The sequence below is a fragment of the Manis pentadactyla genome, chromosome 6, assembly GCF_030020395.1.
Source record: "Manis pentadactyla isolate mManPen7 chromosome 6, mManPen7.hap1, whole genome shotgun sequence".
In the NCBI taxonomy this organism is placed as follows: Eukaryota; Metazoa; Chordata; class Mammalia; order Pholidota; family Manidae; genus Manis; species Manis pentadactyla.
Window position 1 is genome coordinate 35678484 of NC_080024.1, and position 17868 is coordinate 35696351.

Here is a 17868-nt window from a genome sequence, read left to right on the forward strand (position 1 = left end):
GTGTAGGAGGGTTCCCCTTTCTTTGCATCCTCACCAGAATTTGTTGTTCCTAGTCTTTTCTATGTTGGACATTCTAACTGGTGTGAGGTGATATCTCATTGTAGTTTTAATTTGCATTTCCCTGATAATTAGTGATGCGGAGCATCTTTTCATGTGCCTGTTAATCATCTGAATTTCTTCTTTGGAGAAGTGTCTGTTATATCCTTCACCCATTTTCTAATAGGGTTATTTGCTTTTTGGGTGTTGGAGCATGTGAGTTCTTTATATATTTTAGATGTTAACCCCTTGTCAGATATGTCATTTACAAATATATTCTCCCATACTGTAGGATGCCTTTTTATTCTGCTGATGGTGTCCTTTGCTGCACAGAAGCTTTTTAGCATGATGCAGTCCCATTTGTTCATTTTTTATTTTGTTTCCCTTGCCTGAGGAGATGCATTCAGAAAAAAGTTACTCATGGTTATATCATGTAAGAAAGTTTTGCCTATGTTTTCTTCTAAGAGTTTTATGGTTTCATGACTTACATTCAGGAGTTTGATCCATTTTGAGTTTACTTTTGTATATGAGGTTAGACAATAATCCAGTTTCATTCTCTTGCATGTAGCTGTCCAGTTTTGCCAACACTAGTTGTTGAAGAGGCTGTCATTTCCTCATTGTATATCCATGGCTCCTTTATTGTATATTAATTGACCATATATGCTTGGGTTTATATCTGAGCTCTCTAGTCTGTTTCTTTGGTCTATGGGTCTTAACATTATCTTTTAAACCCCATTTATTGCCTAGATCACAATCAATGAACTTTTTCCACTTTACTCTTTTTCTCTCCCTCTCCCATTTTACTTGCATTATTTTTACATCATTATTACACTATTCTTTGAGATTTGTTCTCACCTTTGTTTAGTTTTAGATCTGCAATTAGATGTAGTTAATGACCATTATTAGTCCTTCTGATGAAGTTTTACCACTTGGTTGAATGGAAATTTCTTAAAAGATTCTTCAAGAAGGGCTCATGTATACAAAATTCCCTGAATTTCTCATATGAAAACTAATTTTCTCCTGTTTTGGTAGTGGAAGACAAGTTGACTGAGTATCCTTGCTTCTCACTTTTTTCCTTGAGTTTTTAAAGAATGCAGTTCTGTTGTTGCTTTTCTTACATGCTGTGTTTGAGCAGTCTGGTGGCAGTTTAATTCTCTTGTCCTCATAGTTTCTTGATCACTTTTGCTTGGAAGGTTGGCTATTTTTTTCCTCACCTTTGAAGTCCAGTAGTTTTACTTGTACATGTCATAGAGTTAGTAATTCTGATTTAATTTCCCCCATATAATTAGTGGGTCATTTGAGTATATAGATTTACATCTTTTATATTTGTGGGTAAAATTGTAATATTTATAGAATATCTCACCTGGCTTTAGTACATCTGCATATCAGTAGGCATTCAGGGGTGGAGAGAAGTATGGCTTTAGTGCATTTGCATATCCTCAGGGGTGGAGAGAAGTTCATCTCCCTATTAATAGGTAATTACTTGGGCAAGGAGGGCCTATCTGTACCTGAGGTGAGGGGAGGGGCTGGTTTTGCTTCTGCTGGAGCAGGAAAGAGAGAAGGTCCTGGACTGCAGTTTGTGGGCAATAAACGGATTTTAAACTTTGTTTCTCCCTTTGGCTGATTTCAGTTTTAGAGGTATTTTGTTCTGGGATTTCCTTTTCCTAGACTTAAAATATTCTGAAAAATTTTTGGATTATAGTTTTAAAAATTAATCCTGTTCCATTGTTGTTTACCTTAAGGACTGTCATTATTTGCATGCTGTTTTTTCTTCTATGTCTCTCATTTCAACCACTTCTCTCTCACCCTACTTTTAATTTTTTGTCTCATTTTCAATATTTTGGTCATTTTGCTGCCTTTTTAAAATGTCCCTTATTAAATTTTCACTTGTTTTATTTGCCCCAACTCTCAGAAACTTTGCATTTTATACTTCAAGATAAATTTTAACTTTTTCTTCTATTTTGTTCCTAGGTTCAATCCATTCTCTTTTCATTTTCTCCTTCTTTTATCTGGCTTGCATTCTCATTACAGCTTTGAAACTGCAGCAGTTGACATAAATGACACTTTACTTTCTAAGTATTGGAGTCAGTGCTCCATCCTATTTCCTCTTGCTTACCTGTTCTTTACATAAGTGATTTCATCTAGTCCCATGGCTTTAAATGCTGATGACTTCCACATTGACTTCTTCAGCATGGAATTGACTGCTGAGCTCCAGATTTCTTCATTGCTATTTCATCTCTATTGGATGTCTGTTAAAATTTTCAATCATAATAGTCCAAAATACAGCTTCTGATCTCTCCCATAAGTCACCATTTCAGTAAATGGCACTACCATCCAGTTGTTCAAGACAACAGTTTCAAGGCAATTCTGCATTTTCCCTTTCCCTTGTTTCCCATATGTGGCTCCTGTTAAAATACCTCTCAGATCTCTGATTACAGGGAACATTATTGACTAATGGCCCAGCTGCTGCACTCTGAAATATATCACCGTGATCTGGGCTGCGCTTCCCATGGAAACCAGTGACTGAGCATTCTGGGACACTGAGGCAGGCCCGTTCTTCAGAGACATAGGACCCCCCTAATCACAGACATTGGCTTGAGGACTCCCCACGGGCTTTCCTGAAATGTTCTTAGAACTGCATCATATCTACACATCCCCTTATCTTTTCTTCCCCTGTCTTTCATGGGAATTCAATCTGCATCCAGTCTAAAGGCTCTCCCAGTGCCCTTCAGATTCCTATTTTTCCCGCACAGGAGTCCCCCCTAATAAATCTTTTACATGTCCAATCTGATTTTACTGTCTGCCTCTCAGAGAACCTGAACTAACAGATCATTGTTGGTGCATCAGCAAATTTTGTGTCGTTTCTATTTCCTAAATATATCTCTTGCATCCATGTACTTCTCTCTATTGCCATCACCACTGAGTTAAAGCTATGCCATTTCTGCCCCGGATTATCTCAACTGCTGCCTACTTTCATTTCACACCTCTCCAATCCATTCTCATCTCCCTAGCCAAAGTGATTTTTTTAAATTGTAAATCAGTTGTGCCACTTCCCTGCTTAAACCCTTTCAATGACGTCCTGTTATACTCAGAATAAAATTGAAACACCTACCAATGCCACAACATGCTTTAAAACCTGGCTCCTGCCTCTCTTTTCAGCTTCATCTCATGGCATCCTCCTTATCCCCATGCTAACCAAGCTCCAGACATACTAGTATTCTGTTTCTCCCTACAAATTGTCAACTCCTTTCCTGTCTTGGGGGCCTTTCCACTTACTCTCTCTTCTTCCTAAAATACTCTTCCTCCTTCTCATCAGAGAATGAGCTAACTTTCATCCTTAGTGTTCAACTTAGATGCCCCCCTCATCAGCGATGGCTTGGGTAAGTCCAAGACATCATTCCCACCCAACATTATCCCATTTCCTCTCAAGTAGTTACAATCATCTGTAATTATTTTGCTTAGTGTTTATTTCTCCTGCTTGAACAAGAGTGGGCAAATTATGACCCATGGACAGCCAATTGTCTCCATATGGGCCACAGTCTAAGAATGGTTTTTACAGACATAAATATTTGAAAACAGGATTTTAAAAAGAATATTTCACAATGCATGAAAATTAAGTGACATCTGAATTTCGTTGTCCATAAATAAAGTTGGAACTCAGTCACTTTCATTCATTTATACATTGTCTATGGCTTTTAACACAACAGCAGAGTTGAGTAGTTTGTGTATGACCAGAAAGCTTAAAATATTTACAGAAAAGGTTTTCTGACTGTTACACTAGAATATTAGTGCAGTGGGTCAGGGACGTTGATTGTTCTGTTGAGTCCTTCACTCACTCGTGTGCCTGGTCCATAGCTAATGCTACATAATTAGAGGTGGAACAAATCTCTCTCTCCAGGGATTATTAATAGCTGAGGGGTTAGTTGGGCTTGCCTCTCATTGGCTTATTCTCTTTTAAGACCCAGTCAGAGGAATTAGGAACCAATTATTATTGACTCTGGGCAACTACCTTGAAGACAACAGGGTTTTAATCATCATGAAATACCTAGCAAAGTCTCTTCCCACAGGTAGGATGCTGCTGGAACCAGCATTATTATCAAGAGGAAACTAAACAGTGTATGCGAAGGACTTAGCAGAATGTCAGGTGTACAGAAGTGTTCAATAAATGTTTGCTCCTGCCTCAATTTTCCTTGCTGTAATGGGAATAAAACCATAGGGTTGTCACACAAATTAAGCAAGCATGCTGTGTGAAACAGTTTTGTAAACCACCAGCACTATCCAAAGGGCTTATCCAAGTGCACTATATTAATAAACCTTGGTACTGAGAAGCCCAGTTTGGAGGACAGAGCCCTCCCCTGGGGGTGAGACGACCTAATTCATGCTAACTGACCCTGGCCCGTCGGTGTTTCTTGTTTTCTTTAAGCGTAAAAGCAGGCTCTGAACGGACAAGACTGAGCCTCGGGAGTCCAGCCGGCGTCTCCCTCCGAGCTTTCGCTTCACCTGGAGGGTATACACACCCCACACCGCGGCCCTCGGCTGCACTGGGCCGCGGCGTCCGGCGGGGCAGGGCGAGTCCGGGGTCGCAGCGTGCCCAGGGCGTGGGCGGGACGGGCGTGTCCGGGGCGGGACCTCGCCCGCTCGGGCCGCCGCTGCGCCGCAAGGGGGCGCCGCCGGGCGGCGCTGCCCCCGGAGTTGCCGAGCAGCCCAGGAGTCGCTCACTTCCGTGTGGCGCCGTGCGGCGTCCGGCGGTCGTGCCGAGGGCCGGGCGGGCCGGAGGTTAGTCGAGGGGGTCGCTTGCCCGGCCCTGCTCGTGCTAAGGAGCGGGACGCCGTGTGGGCCGCGGGCCCGGGAGGCGGTGGGGCTCCCGGAGGAAAGGCCCCGGGTCGCGCTGAAAACACTGGGCTGCAGGCTCCGGGCTTCTGGCCGTCTTGGGGTCGCCAGGCCGCGGGGAGACCCCCGGCGGGTTGTCTGGTGTTCCAGCCTTTCCCCTTTCGTCTCGTGTCTTGGGAGGAGTGCGAGTCCTGTGAGGAGCGTTTCTCAAATTGGGATCCACAGGGGAACTCCCGATTCCTCCTCAGACTTTGTCAACCGTGGCCCGGAAATCTGCATTTTTAGCCAGCGCGCCTGATTGTTTTGATGCAGGTGGTCACAGAACTGCGCTTTGGGGGCACTTCCACGGAGGGCGGGGCACCCAGGACACAGCAGGGAGCCTAAGTGGGTGCATTTGAGTATGGGCCCTGTGACTGGCCTTGACATGCTGGTGGTTCTCTGCCTTAGGAGACATCCCTGAGGCGCGGTATCTCTTAAATCCTCGCACTCGGCGCGCCTTTGTGTTTCCGTTGCCACCAGCAGGAGTCTTCAGATGGACCGATGTGGAGTGAGTCAACTGCCAGCGTCAGCAGCCTGAGGGGTGAAACAGTGTTGCAGGAGGCAGTGTGGGTGCAGCGGGGGGAACTTGGAGTTGGTCCTGCCGACCTGAATCGGGGTGACTTCACCACTTATTAGCAGGGCAGCTCTGCTGTGGACCCTGCACGCATCACTCATTTCTTTTCCCAGGGTGCCATATATTAATAGGGACAATAATTCCTATCCAGTAGGGTTTTTGTGTGAGTTAAGTAATGTCTCCTGCAGTAGCTGGTGCAGAGTAAACAATCAGTAAATGGGAATTGTTAAGTGTGATTGACAGGCCTTGGCTTCCGGAGGTTTATAGTCCCCAAACTAGGGATTAAACAAGTGGGATAAAATACAGGCAGAGGTACAAAGTATATTTGAAAAACTGGAAAGATTCTAAATGGGAGGTGCTTGGGAAGGTTATGCAAATAGTGAGGTTTGCCTGTGGCTTTGAAGAATAGATGGAATTCCAGGGAGCTGTTCACTGGGACAGTGTAGACTGGTTCCATTGCATGCCTCAGAAGTGGTTCTCCCACATGGCTCATTGTGAGAGGGCTGCTCTTAGGACTTCTACATAGTGAAAGAAGGCACACTGACATAAGTAGTTTTTGAAGGCTAGATAGACCATTAGTCTGTAGTAGTTTCTGTCTAACTATGTTTGACTCTAATGGTCTTCTTTTCCGGTTCCACTGGAGACTGGCTAAGTTGGAGCACCCAGGAAAGGATCTTAGCTGATCGCATAGTAAAAGTGAATTGCCATAGATGTAACTGAGCCCCTAGGCAGCCATGTTACATTTGCTATGCAATGTGCAGGTAAATTGGGAGTACTTTTTTCATCACAGTGTTGTTTTAGGTTCCACAGAAATGGCACAGTCACTTGGGCTTCAGTCTGTCCCCAGAATGGATGAGTAAAGAATCAAATCCTTAAAGTGTCCCTAAAGCTTCAGCCATTTTAGAGTGAAGAAGTCAGCTGATTTAAAGGTGTTTTTTGTTGTTCTGACCAGTCTGGCTACTGGTATACATAGAGTTCTGATCTCAGTTGATAAATCGTGTTTTCCATAGTTATCTAACTAAAGAATTAGCAATTGCCATTGTTAATAATGTAAGATAAATTTTAGCCAAAATAAGCAGGTGACGAGAGGCAACAAAAGGCCAGGCAGTTTATTTGAGTGCAATTCCCGGGTGATGTTCCCCCGTGTGGCTATCACAGGCCAGAGAAGTCACCCTCAGCAGGGCAGGCAGCGAGTATTTAAGAGAACAGGGAAAGGAGGGGGAAGTGAGCCGCGCTAGGGGTAGGTAGGGAATTTTTATTGGCTCAGGGTCGGGTGATGGACAGCCAGAGGTCTCCTTCTTCTGGATGGAGGGGGTCTGCATCCAGGGTTTGTCAGCACGTCATGGGACTGGAATCCAGGAAGAGCTGTTCGTTCCTTCTACATATGGCACAAAGCTACTTGGCACTGTCTCTGCTTCACCTTCACTGTCTTCGCCCTTCCCTTCACTGCCTCCAGCCTTACATTCCAGCCTTTTGGTCATAATGGGCGATGACTTGATCTGGCTACTTCACTCTGACTGCAAATATCCTGCCTTGCTTTCTCTAGAGGCTCTCACCTTATTCTGTCTAAGCCTATGGTTTCTGCTTCATTCTCCCCTCTACAGATAGAGACTCTAGCTGCTGCTAGGGAAAAGGGGTGATGACCGCTCTGGCTGCTTCATGCTGAGAGGGGGCGCAGTAAAGGGTGCAGCTAGGTCTCCATCACTGGTCAGTTTAGAGGGCCTTGGAAGGTTGGCACTCTATTCTGGGTTTCATTTCTATTACTATTTGCAGTTTTGTGGCTTTTAGGCAAGATAGAACAAATGGTGTCATTAGGTTAAGTAGCAACATCTGGAGTTGGATTTTCTATTCTGGAAGGACAAACTTGATGAGATTAAGAATGCATGGCTGAATATGATAACTAGAAATATGAAGAGTCTGAGAATCATAGCCAGGTATCATGGGGAAATTAGAATTCTGATCGAGTTTACATCTCAATGACTAGTATTAGGATTTAGTATAGATAAGACTGCATTATTGAAACAATACTTTTCTCTAAAATCACCCTCATTTTTATTAGAAGTAGCCAGATTAAGAAAATAATTAACAATTGGCTTGATTATTTGCATAAGTGCAGCAAGAAGAATAATTGATTACATGGGATCTTTTAAATGTGCTTTGCTGGAACTTTTTGTAAGGAATTTCAGATTGAACTTTTAAGGGCTTCTTGAGGCCAGAAAGCCAAGCCAGACTTGCCGTCAGGTTGTGCTTGCAGTACCTGTAGATTTGGGTGAATTCCTCTCTTCTTGAGGTTCCCAAGGCATCAGGCCAGTTTTTCCAAGGGGTTTTGTTGGCTTTAGAAAGTCGATCTTAGTTCCTTAAAGCTGTCTGTTCATATCTGAGTTTACACACGTCTCTCAGGTATTACGTTTTAGTCAAAGCCTTGGTAATATAACCAGTGTTTTTAATTGGTCCTCTTACAAGGAAAGTAGATTCTTATTGAACTTAGGCAAATAAACATACTGCCATGAAATATAAAAATAGTCACTGAGAGTTTTTAAATTCTGGAGGGATTGGGTAGAGAGAAAGATAAAGTTTCAATTCTGCTTATAAAGGCAGTCATTTACTAAACTGTTGTTAGCTTAAGAGAAAAAGCTTAAAACACTTTTTCAACAATATTTGAAACAAAAAGCTACAAAATCATCTTTAGTTTACTTAATCTTATGTAACTAATACTTGTTCTGCTGAAATCTAGTTCTTTACTAGTTTAGGAGTAATAAAATAGTGACTATAAATGACAAAAGACTTACAAATGACAATGGCTAAAAATCTGATGAGAGTTTACTATAAGACAGTTGACATAAGGAAATTCGGATATTTCTGTAACAAAACATTCAGTAACAAAGTTTAGCATCATTCCTTTTGACAGTGCTTTCTAGGTAAATATATATCAGATAAATAAGCCAAATTAGCCAAATACTTTCTCCAATGAGAAAAAATTCCTCTGATATGTTCCAGGGGCCCTCTGGAAAATATCAGAGTTAACTAGAGGTAAAAGCACCTTTTTGCAATTTTTTTTTGCACTTGCTTAAATAGGATTATAGGTTGCCATGAAGCAATACTTACCTATTTAACCAGAATTACAACAAAATACCTCAAAGGCAAATAAAGCAGGTTACACAGTTGTTAGCATAGTTTAGCTTTTAATCCTTTAATATTAAGATCTCATTTTCTTAAATACTCCGACAACTCACTGAGACTTTAAGCATGAGAAACTGCTTTGATAAAACAATTAGAGAACCTTTTGCAATCTTTTAATATTAAGAGCAGACTAACAGTTAAGAAAACTTTGTCCTTTTTAACTGAAAACAAAATTCTAATTTTGCTGTGTACTTGATACTAAGATTCATTTGCTTTAATTTTATATAGCAGTACCATATTAAATTCTTCTACAAACTTTCTACAACCTCTTTACAGTTAGAGTTCTCTCTCTAAATAAACAGCTGTACTTTCGAACAAAGTTACTTTCTTTTATCAAAAGACACATTCTTTAGCATGCAGAAATGTTTTCTTTATTACTTTAAGTAGTTTTAATTAGAACTTAAAACCATTATTTTAACCTTCAGTGATCACTGAAAAATATGCCAATGTAAACTGTTACACTAGCATTTTTCAGATTGATACATCTATGAACGTATATTATCATTTTTGGAAATGTGCTTTACAGCACAATTTCTCAAAATATGTTTATATAACTTAGGAAACTAAGAATTTTGGTTACTACAAAGATTTTCAGGCTGTAGGTAGGTATACACACTGTTATACATTAATACAGTATTATTATTAAGATGTTTATTTGCTACACTTGTTTACTTGTTTTTAGCAACCATGCTAGATTACTTACAAAACTTTTACCAAACATTAGACAAAGTCAGGCTTTTCTTTAAGCATCTTCTTGAAATGTTTAACAGATAACATCAACTTAAATGACTTTAAGTAAACTTTGGCAGCTGATAACTATAAGGACATGTCCGTTTCAGTTAAACTTAAATTAGCATTAATGCTTAATATTTTTTATTAGATTTTCTGGAAGTTTTAGAATGCCTAATTTTCACAAGCACTTGTTTTTAAATCAATTTTTTTATTAATACCATCCGGAGGTAGGAAAATATTTTTCATTTACACACTTAGACACACAAACATACAAATTGAGACATAACGACTACAGTTAGCAACTTTTCATATAAAAACATACACAGACAGACAAACTGATATAAAGATTGGAGTTACTGATATTTAATTGCTTTCTTTTTAACTTCTTGTCCGTGGCATCTAGAACCGGAGGGCAGGAGGGGCGTGTTCCAGTGGGGGAAGAGGGTGTTGAAGGCAGAAGGAGAGGGGGAGGGGGTGGTGCAGCTACTGGAAGAGGAGAGCAGGACGATGGCATGGTTGAGAATGTAGGACTTTAAGATGGCGGTGACACGGGGGAGGACAAAGAACTTCAAGGTGGTGGCAGAGAGGGGTGGGGGTAGCAAGCTGAGACAGGTGGGAGACTAAGGTCTTCCAGCAGATCTGAAAAGGAAGGACTGGGCAGAGTAAGAGGCTGATAATCTTTAACTGGAGATCAGGCTAGGAGAACCTGAGTTATAGAACACTTAACGTAAAGGTCTGGACAGGAGTGCAAAGTCCAAAAGCCTGCACATATGGGATTTCACTCTACTCTCTGCTCCGGTGGCAATAATCAAGTCCGTGAGGAGGCCAAAATTGAAAGTTCCCTCGGGGCCAGCAAGATTGATTGTCCAAGGGATACTGAGGCCTGGCCTCAGAGCAAAGAAAGACTAGCTTCCGTTTGCGAACTTCTCGGGACAAATATACAGTAGCCAAATTAGAAATGAGACACCATAATGGGGTCTGAGCTTCTGCTTTTGAGGGCTGGTTCCCCATGTCTGTGTCACCTCTCCAACTAATCCCACTGAGAGGAGTGCCCAGCGTCCCAAGCACCCCAAGTCAGGGGAGACGTCCTGGGAGCCTGGGTGAGGGATGTCTCCCACACTGCAGGGCCAGGGGCGGGCCGGATGCCCAAGGGGCCAGATGCCCTGACCTGGACATAGCTATGATTTTGAATGGACCAGGTGAAATGGAGTTAGGAAGGGAAACAGACCGGGGGAAACTGAAGGACTCACTGGAAAAAAGTCCACGCAGCAGAGAGCAGGCTGAGGTCCCGGGTCAGGGAAGGAGGGGGCAGGGCCGCAAGTGGCCGGTCAGGGCCCCACGCTCATGCTCCTTCCTGGGTTTTGGCACCAAATGTAAGATAAATTTTAGCCATAATAAGCAGGCGACGAGAGGCAACAAAGGGCCAGGCAGTTTATTTGAGCGCAATTCCCGGGTGATGTTCCCTGGTCTGGCTATCACAGGCTGGGGAAGTCACACTCAGCAGGGCAGGCAGCGAGTTTTTAAGAGAACAGGGAAGGGAGGGGGAAGTGAGCTGCGCTAGGGGTAGGTGGGGAATTTTTATTGGCTCAAGGTTGGGTGATGGACAGCCAGAGGTCTCCTCCTTCCAGATGGAGGGGTTCTGTATCCAGGGTTTGTTGGCACATCATGGGACTGGAATCCAGGAAGAGCTGTTCGTTCTTTCCCCATATGGCACAGAGCTACTTGGCACTGTCTCTGCTCCACCTGCACTGTCTTCGCCCTTCCTTCCAGTGCCTCCAGTCTTACAAATAATTTTTGCTCTCATGTTTCTTTAAATGTCCAGAGCTAATATCAAGTCCCTCAGTGTATACCTTATGGTAAAAATTTAAATCATTATAGATAATCTTATCATTTACTGAGTGTTTAATCTGAGCCAGACACTGTTTATGCTTTTATATGTCCTACCAGTTATTCCTCCTTATAGTCCTTTGAGGTAGGCACTGTCCCTTCCTTCATTTTATAGATGAGGAAACCAGAAGAGGAATAGAAGTATTTGCCTGAGGTCCCAGAGCTAGTGAGTGGTAGAGCACAGTAGCCCAATTCCATGCTACATGCTGATCCTCTTTGCTGTCTAGACAGCTCCCTCAAACCTATTGTAATTTAAAAAGATACGTGAATATCAAAGATCATAAGCATACCTCACCTTTGCTTTATATGTGACAGACTGCATTATCTTGTTTAATTCTTTAAAGTCATTTCAACAGCTATGATTTCTTTGGTAGTAGTTTGTTATCATTTACAAATCCTCTGAGCCAAAGTTTTCCAGCTTTGTAGCATATCTCAAACTTTCTTCATGTTATGTAAAATCCTTCAATTCAGTAGTGGCAGTTCTGAGGAAACTTATTTTAAATCACATTAAAATGTATTTATTTTATTATCTATTTAGTGTATTGTTGGAAATACCAGTGGTGATCGTTCTTTATTTTTACAGAGGGAGACCGGGAATGCCATTGTTTTGCAGTTTCTAAAAGTTTCAAGGCAAAAAGTGAGGTGTCAATGGGAGCAATGGAAGGTCACAAGGCAGAAGAAGAGGTGTTAGATATCCTCCTGCTGAATGTGGGCGGCTCTGTTTTCACGGCAAGGTGTGAGTCCTTGTGTCGCTTTAAGGACTCCATGCTGGCATCCATGTTCAGTGGTCATTTTCCTCTGAAAACAGATGAATCAGGTAAATACCCTAAGTCTGTAGGCATGATCATGAATATTCATTAAAACAGGAATCTAGTTTAAATTTCCTTTGGTTTTCCTAATTACAGTGGAGTGTATTAGATTAGTAATACTAATTACTGAGATCATTAGGACTGTATGGAGATTCATTAAATACATGGAGAAATTAAATGCTGATTTCTGAAGCTGTGGTGCTGTCACTAAAAGTTGATAAAAAAGTGAATGTGTATAAAGGCCAACCATGACCTACTTATGCGTATTAATTGTATTTTGAAAGTGGTTACATTTGTGCAACTTCATGAGTAAAGGTGTTGAGGCTGATTAAATATATTAGCTTCTCTCTGTAGTCTTTAAGTTGAAATATTAATATTTTTGGAGAGCAGCTGCTCATAGAGCTCACAGGGAGTCACTCCCAGTGTGATTCATGTTAAACTCATCACCTTGTCTAGCTGCGAGGCCTTGTGTGGGCTGATGTGTATGCCTGAGAAAATACCAGTGGAGCAGTACTATCTTGGCCATCTAGTGCTAGGGGATTGACAATTGGTGTTTCAGAAGAAACTATAAACACAAGGGTAGTGTTCTGGGATTTTCTCCCTGCTTCAACTGCTCTGGGGTTCATTGAACCTACTACTGGTTGTGAAGAAACTTCAAGCGAAAGTAAGTCTGTTTGTGGGCATAAATCTGCAAAGAAGTAAAAAGCTAACCTTTTCAAAGAATATTGCTTCTCTGTCACTTACCAACTTTACATTTCCCTGTATGGCCCTGGAAGATGACTGTTTAGCCAGAGACGGGTAAGATTCCTCAAGGGAGGAACAACCTAAGACAGGCACAGTCGCAGGGGGGCCATCAGGTGAAAAATTGGGGATCAACAGAGGTGAGGCTTAGAACCTCACGCCCCCTGTTTTGAGAGAAATCTTCTGCATCCATGGATGTTTTGTTGCCCTTGTCTAGCTTGGATTAATACTTAGTCTATAGGCACAGACCTGATCATCTACATTTGCCCTCTTACAGCACTAAATTATGTTTTCTACCTTTATCTTGCATCTACCTACCACTTCAGCATTTTATTAAAAAAAAAATAACAACAATAATAAGGGAGAAATATGGGATTCACATATAAATCAAGTATAAAAATCAAACGAATAATCATATCTGACTTGATTGTTTATAGTTCATGATGCGTGATCAAAACCGAAAGTTTCTGTGATATGACTGCCCTTGCACTGTTCACCATGTAAGAACTTGTTTGTTATGCTTCAGAAGATTGGAGACTGTTGAGAATTAGGCTTGGGGTTGATTAATGATTGTGCATCAAGTCCCCTATACAGAATTTTATTGTTGTTAACAACCATTTGATCAATAAATATGAGAGATGCCCTCTAAAAAAAAAAAAAGAAAGTAAGTCTGTTTGCACATGGAACCCACTGTTGGTTCTGTGTTAAAAGAGAGGGACTGGGGAGTCTTGCACCTGAGGGGCTGGTAGTAACTCTGGGTCTTGAGTGATTGCTTCATCAGCTGAATGGCCATTGAAAATAGGAAACACTGATGTCTAGTGCCCAGGGCTTGGTGTTCATCTGGGCAGAAAGGTTGTTCGTTAAAATGGTAAGCAGGGATTGAGTTTTTTTTCTCTGTCCCCAGGTTTTGCTTTCTTAATCTCTTCTAAACTAATGAAGGGAGAAAAGGAATTATTGAATAGCCTCACAGAAGTGTTATCTTATTTTATATTCTGCTTAGTTATCTAGAAAAAGTCTGGTATCATAAAGTAGTACCAGCATAACATTTCTTTTTTGAAGTTTAGGTTCTCAACAGTACAAAGGGACCAACCTAGTAAGTCTGAACATGTGGCATGCCTGGTGCCAGGAACCCTGGGTTTCACTTGTAGTGTCATTGCTGTACAAACACAGGACCTAGTAACAGCGTGACCTCATTAAAGAGTAACTCCATGTGCCTTTCCTGGCTCTGCAGCTGAGGTTAATGGTAGGCTGATGTTAGTGGTAAGCTTCAGTTTCTACCAGCAGTCTGAGGTCTTCATGTTTTTTGCAGTGGCCAAAGTGGGAATGTGGTCATTGCTTCCAAAGTCCAAATGAAGCTCAGAATACCTTTTCCTCAATGGTACGTTAGAATACAGAGGATCATCAAGTTTGACTAAGCCTATTTGAAACGTTAGGTATTAAATTTCTTCTGAGACAGAACCATTTCTAAGTGTAGAGGTCCTTAGTGTGATTTTAGTTTGACATGTTGAAATTTTATTGGTGGCCATGTGTATCTTTGCAATCTGAATGTTTTCTAGGAGCTTGTGTTATTGACCGTGACGGAGATCTGTTTAAGTACCTTTTGGATTATCTTCATGGAGAAGTTCACATTCCTACAGATGTGCAAACCTGCATTGCTCTGCAGGAAGAGGCTGACAATTTTGGTATCCCTTATCTGTACAGTCTGTCTGACCACTTGGCCAATGAAATGGAGACATATTCATTAAGGTCAAATATAGACCTTAAAAAGGTCTTGGCATTTTCTTAAGTTTTAAGAAATATATATGTACACATATACATATATTTAATCAAAAACCAGTGTGTGTTTTTTAGTATAGCTTATCACATAAAACAGTTTTACTTTTTATATCTTTTGAAAACACATTTTTTAATTACTATGACTCATTTTTTAAGGCTAAAATTCTATTCTAGGAAAGTGTATTATTGCCACTCAAAGGTTTATAGAGTTTTTAATTCCTCATTGACAGTTTAACAGTTTTTGCTGGCTTTTAAAATAAAATTATTCTGCTTTTAAAGTTCCTTTTAAATTAAGACCAATACTGTAGTATGTGAGGGTATAGTGGTATTATTTGTTTACTGAAATGATTTTTTAAAAGAATGGTTATGATAAATAATAAAAGCTTGTATAAAATCTTTTACCCGATTTAGTGAGTGTAGCAGTTTGATACTAAGTTGAAATATGAGTTTGATTAATCTACTTTAAGATCAATAAATCTTTTTTTTAAGATGATTCTACTTTAAATCACATTTTAAGGGCTGGGAAAGCTTCATTATATGTTTTGTCTTATTAATAAGTATTACACTTGCTATTGATTAGCACCTTTGGGCATCTAAGAAGATTTTCCTGGATAACTTAATAGAGAAAACTGAACAAATGGAACTAAATCAAACTAAAAAGATTCTGGGAGCGGAGCCAAGATGACGGTGTGAGTATGGCAGCAGAAGTCTCCTAAAACCATATATATTTTTGAAAATACAACAAATACAACTATTCCTAAAAGAGAGACCAAAAGACACAGGACAACAGCCAGACTACATCTACACCTGCAAGAACCCAGCGCCTCATGAAGGGTAAGATACAAGCCACGGCCAGGTGGTACCCAAGCACCCCTCCCCCCAGCTCCCGGCGGGAGGAGAGGAGTTGGAGCAGGGAGAGAGAGGGAGCCCAGGACGGCTAAATAGCCAGCGCTAGCCATCCGCACTGGAGCACAGACACACAATGCGTGGGGTACTGGATACTAGGGAAACAGGACAGTAAAACCTGCGAGTGGGTCCCTGCAGCCAGCGCCCCTGGGACAAAGAAAAGTGAGTGCTTTTTGAAAGTCTTAAAGGGACAGGGACCCCACAGCTGGACAGAAGCATCCCAGGACACTTAGCCCAGCAGCTGGAAATCCCAGGAAACTCCGGGCGCCCTAACTCCCTGTGTGGCAGCACAGGCAATAAATAGCCTCCCGCCCGTTTCCCCTCTGATGCAGCTCTGCCATATTGAGCAGCAGCCTGAGGCTGGCCACGCCCACAGCAACCGCGGAGCTTAACTCCACAGCGGCTGGGCAAGAATCAGAGGCCCCGTCTGCGCGCAGCTGCCCATCACAAGCCGCTAGAGGTCGCTCTTCTCCCAGGAAAGGAAGGCCACAAACCAGCAAGAAGGAACATTCTCCCAGCTGACACACTTGCCAGCTCCCCACAACTACCTCTATTGCCATGAAAAGGCAGAAGAATTTGATACAAACCAGACTAACCCAGACATCCTCCCCTGAGAAGGAATCTGGGGAGTTAGACCGAACCAATCTCTCTGAAAAAGAATTCAAAATAAAGGTCATAACCATGCTGATGGATCTTCAGAGAAATATGGAAGAGCTAAAAGATGAAGTCTGGAGGGAGATGACAGAAATGAAAAAATCCCTGGAAAAACTTAAGAGCAGACTGGATGAGATGCAAGAGGTTGATAATGGAATACAAATCAGAGTACAAGAACACAGAGAATCTGATGAAGAGAGAGATAAAAGGATCCCAGGAATGTAACAATATTAAGAAAATTGTGTGACCAATCCAAAAGGAGCAATGTCCGCATTATACAGGTACCCAAAGAAGAAGAGAGAGAAAAGGGGATAGAAAGTGTCTTTGAAGAAATAACTGCTAAGAACTTCCCCAAACTGGGGGAGGAAATAATCGCTCAGACCATGGAAGTACACAGAACTCCTAACAGAAAGGGACCCAAGGAGGAGGACAACACCAAGACACATAATAATTAAAATGGCAAAGATCAAGGACAAGGACAGAGTATTAAAGGCAGCTAGAGAGAGGAAAAAGGTCACCTACAAAGGAAAACCCATCAGGCTATCATCAGACTTCTCAACAGAAACCTTACAGGCCAGAAGACAATGGCATGATATACTTAATGCAATGAAACAGAAGGGCCTTGAACCAAGAATACTGTATCCAGCACAATTATCATTTAAATATGAAGGAGGGATTAAAATTCCTAGGCAAGCAAAAGTTGAGGGAATTTGCCTCCCACAAACCACCTCTGCAGGGTATTTTAGACGGACTGCTCTAGATGGGAGTACTCCTAAGACTAAATAGATGTCACCAGAGAATATAAAATCACAGCAAAGAAAGTAGACAAACCAAATACTAACTAAAGGCAAAAAATAAAATCAACTACCCACAAAAGCAGTTAAAGGAAACACAAAAGAGCACAGAATAAAACAACCAACATATAAAGAATGGAGGAGGAGGAATAAGAAGGGAGAGAAATAAAGAATCACCAGATAGTGTTTATAATAGCTAAATAAGCGAGTTAAGTTAGACAGTAAGATACTAAAGAAGCTAACCTTGAACCTTTGGTAACCACGAATCTAAAGCCTGCAATGGCAGTATGTACATATCTTTCAATAATCACCCTAAATGTAAGTGGACTGAATGCACCAATCAAAAGACACAGAATAATAGAATGAATAAAAAAGCAAGATCCATCTATATGCTGCTTACAAGAGAATTATCTCAAACCAAAAGACATGCACAGACTAAAAGTCAAGGGGTGGAAAAAGATATTTCATGCAAACAACAGGGAGAAAAAAGCAGGTGTTGCAGTACTAGTATCAGACAAAATAGACTTCAAAACAAAGAAAGTAACAAGATATAAAGAAGGACATTACGTAATGATAAAGGGCTCAGTCCAACAAGAGGATATAACCATTATAAATATATATGCACCCAACACAGGAGCACCAGCATATGTGAAACAAATACTAACAGAACTAAAGGGGGAAATAGACTGCAATGCATTCATTCTAGGAGACTTCAACATGCCACTCACTCCAAAGGACAGATCCACCAGACAGAAAATAAATAAGGACACAGAGGCACTGAACAACACACTAGTACAGATGGACCTAATAGACATATATGGAACTCTACATCCAAAAGCAACAGGATACACATTCTTCTCAAGTGCACATGGAACATTATCCAGAATAGACCACATACCAGGCCACAAAA

The 17868-nt window shown here is 41.4% G+C and overlaps 1 protein-coding gene across 4 annotated transcripts in view; it reads left to right on the plus strand.

Moving 5' to 3' along the window:
• The first annotated feature begins 4687 nt into the window (after positions 1–4687).
• Positions 4688–17868, plus strand: part of INPP1 (inositol polyphosphate-1-phosphatase) — a 70435-nt gene continuing 57254 nt past the window's right edge. Inside the window, exons 1-3 of one of the 4 annotated variants that reach the window (XM_036927962.2) lie at positions 4768–4812; positions 5314–5413; positions 11862–12095. The gene's annotated coding sequence lies outside the window, so the exon portion shown is untranslated. Of the gene's footprint in view, positions 4813–4990; positions 5414–5482; positions 6241–11861; positions 12096–17868 lie in introns of those variants that run through there. The other 3 variants (XM_036927961.2, XM_057503714.1, XM_036927966.2) reach the window with 3 other exon arrangements.